This window comes from Corvus brachyrhynchos, unplaced genomic scaffold, assembly GCF_000691975.1.
Source record: "Corvus brachyrhynchos isolate BGI_N302 unplaced genomic scaffold, ASM69197v1 scaffold56, whole genome shotgun sequence".
Lineage (NCBI taxonomy): Eukaryota > Metazoa > Chordata > Aves > Passeriformes > Corvidae > Corvus > Corvus brachyrhynchos.
This window is the reverse complement of record NW_008238664.1, coordinates 412,391-414,970: the sequence shown is the minus strand read 5'-3', so window position 1 is coordinate 414,970 and position 2,580 is coordinate 412,391. Positions and strand designations below refer to the sequence as shown.

General features: G+C 42.6%; 1 long non-coding RNA gene across 1 annotated transcript in view; it reads right to left on the bottom strand.

Annotated features, from left to right (window-relative positions):
• Positions 1-2,580, bottom strand: part of LOC108447575 — a 48,306-nt gene that overhangs the window by 17,921 nt on the left and 27,805 nt on the right. The gene's annotated exons all lie outside the window — the stretch shown is intronic.

Below are 2,580 nucleotides of genomic sequence, written 5' to 3'. Positions count from 1 at the left end.
TGCTGAAATCATTTCAGACATCCCAGGATTTCTCTGTCACTAACCATGCTATTCTGTTCTATTTTTGCTGGGCTGATATTTACACAGCCATGTAACAGCAATAATAGTAATAATTTTTTTAAAAAATTTTTGCATTATTTATTGAATTTATCTTGTTTAGACAAGCAAGTTTCTGAACTTTAGTCAAGTAAACAGATATGAATAGCTGGTATCTAAAATCAATAAAAGACAAGTGCAGTGCAATTCATGGCTTCTTCATGAGTCAAATCTTCCAGCCTCAAAATAAACGTCTGCAAAAAAAAGGTCATTTTGATGAGGTGTCCCATGTGAAAACTACCTGAGGGCAAATAAATGTGGGGATCACATTCTTATCAACTCTTTCTGATAATAATAGCCTGGTCACTGGGCACAGTCTGTTAGTGTTGGCCCACTGGGTCAGATAACAATCCCAAGCCTCTGTCTCTCTTCCCCCGCGGTGACCTGGCCCATCTGCTTCTCTCTGGCCATATGGTACAGAGCTATGTGGAACTGGAGACATTATAGTTTTATGCATCTCAATGCTCCTTGCTTTCATTGAAGTTTTGCTGACACGACATTCCTTTGAATATTCCTTGACAAAAGTGGGGTTTGTTTTGGTGTTGGTTTTCATCTCGGAGTATAAATGAACACCGAGGTTTAAATCAACAGAGGAGGCCTGTAACAGATACATTAGGCGGGTAGGAAGGCTGGCTATGTATTTCCTCCGAGCTTACCTTAAATGCAATATTATTTTTCCTGATCTTAACAACTAAAACAGAGCCCACCATAAGCAAAAGGGCAAGGTTTGTTTGGTTTTGTCATAAATAAAACCAATCTAACAGGCTGCCTGAGTGCCATGGAGGAAGTCTGACCTGAAAGCTGTAATACTGCTTTAGAAAAAGTGAAAAAATTAAACCCTCTGGGACAAACTGCACATGGCTTAGACATCCCTCTCCTTCTCCAGATGAAGCAAGGGGGTTTCTGGGGATGCTGCAGTTCTCTGCCTTGCTCTTGCTGAGGTCTCAACCCCAAGCACTGCTCATGGGGCCTGTCAGCTGTGCTCTGGCAGCGTTGGCCCTCAGAGATCTTCATCTGGCCAGCACAACGTGGCCCCAGAGCCTCCCTGAAGGAGCCATCCCATTTTCCAGTCAGCCCTTGGGCATGGAGAACACACAGGTATACCCTCCACTGAGGGCATGCTGCAAATATCCAATTAGGCCTAATGAGAGCTCAACCCAGGCATCAAAGGAGGGAGAGACAATAGCAAACGAACAATACACCTCCTCACTGATCCCTTTTCCAAGAGGAGGATGTAATTGTTGTGTGGGCTTTAACATAATAAAGCCTGTATGTTCATCCTGCACCCAGCTTCCTGGGGCCCCTCTTAGCTGGGAGCTCTGAACATCGCAGCAACCACATGTGTGACAGAGGCCTGAACTGGAAAAGTAAACTGGGGATTATTGTACAAATAATAACACAACAAGCTGACTTACAAATTTTCTGAGGCAAGTGCTCAATGGCGCAGTTGTATCTCAGTTTCTGTAAATCTTTAAATAGAAATGAATACCCAAATAGTCAAATCTTTATCTATGTCACTCCTGTTGTGTTTCTCACAGGGTCCCCTCATGTTTTCACCTGCTTTGTGTAAAGTCCCACAGAATATGTCATGTAAATCTTGAGAGAATTATAAAATCAGTGAGCGTCTTCAGAAGAATGCAAGGTTTTAGGCTCTGTTTTCACTTTGTCAATCAATCCTAGTATTTCACAGTTCTAGGGAGGTGCCTAAATTTTGTTCATTTAGAAAAACCCCAATGTTATGACAGGCTCTACAAATCTAGAGATTTACTATCTGAGACTATGTTTAATGCCTAGAAGTCAGAAATAAAAGAACAGATTTTCTTGGGACATTGAAAATTCAGATGTGATTGAGAGTCTCAGTGCTGGAATTTGATATAGATAGACTGCCTTTCCTGCCAGACAAAGAGCCCGACCACCTGCTGCCTCTGTAAAATAGATCCTCAATCTCATGATGTCAGAGTGAGTTTTGCCATGTCCTGGCCCAGCATTTAATGGATCAAAATGTGTAAGTCCACTCTGTGCTGCTGAGTCTGTATGTGCTGGAAGGATGCAGTACTGTTGAGGGAGAAAGGGGAAATAAAGAGGGAGGTAGGGAGGCAGCCTCATCCTGTCTCCACTCATCCTGTTGATCAGTGGAGCATGATAAGACTCACACTACCTGAAAAGTAATACTATTCTTTGTATTGGAATCTTTCTGATTCCTCTTTAGCTGGGAAAATTTTACACTTAGAAATCAAGGTTTAGAGCCTACTAAGCAGAATGCCATTTCACAAGTTGTTTTGCACCTCAGTAGTGATTGTAGAGCAATGCCTGCTGCCCTGCTGCTAAAGGAAGAACCATATTCCTCCCATAATCCCAGGCTTGACTGTCATTTACCTCCTTTCCCTTTGGAGAAATTAATACTCTGGATGTAGATTGCGTGTTCTGGGGAAGGCTTTCACAGACTGATTTGCAAAGGAAAAGAACAACAGCCCCCGACACCCC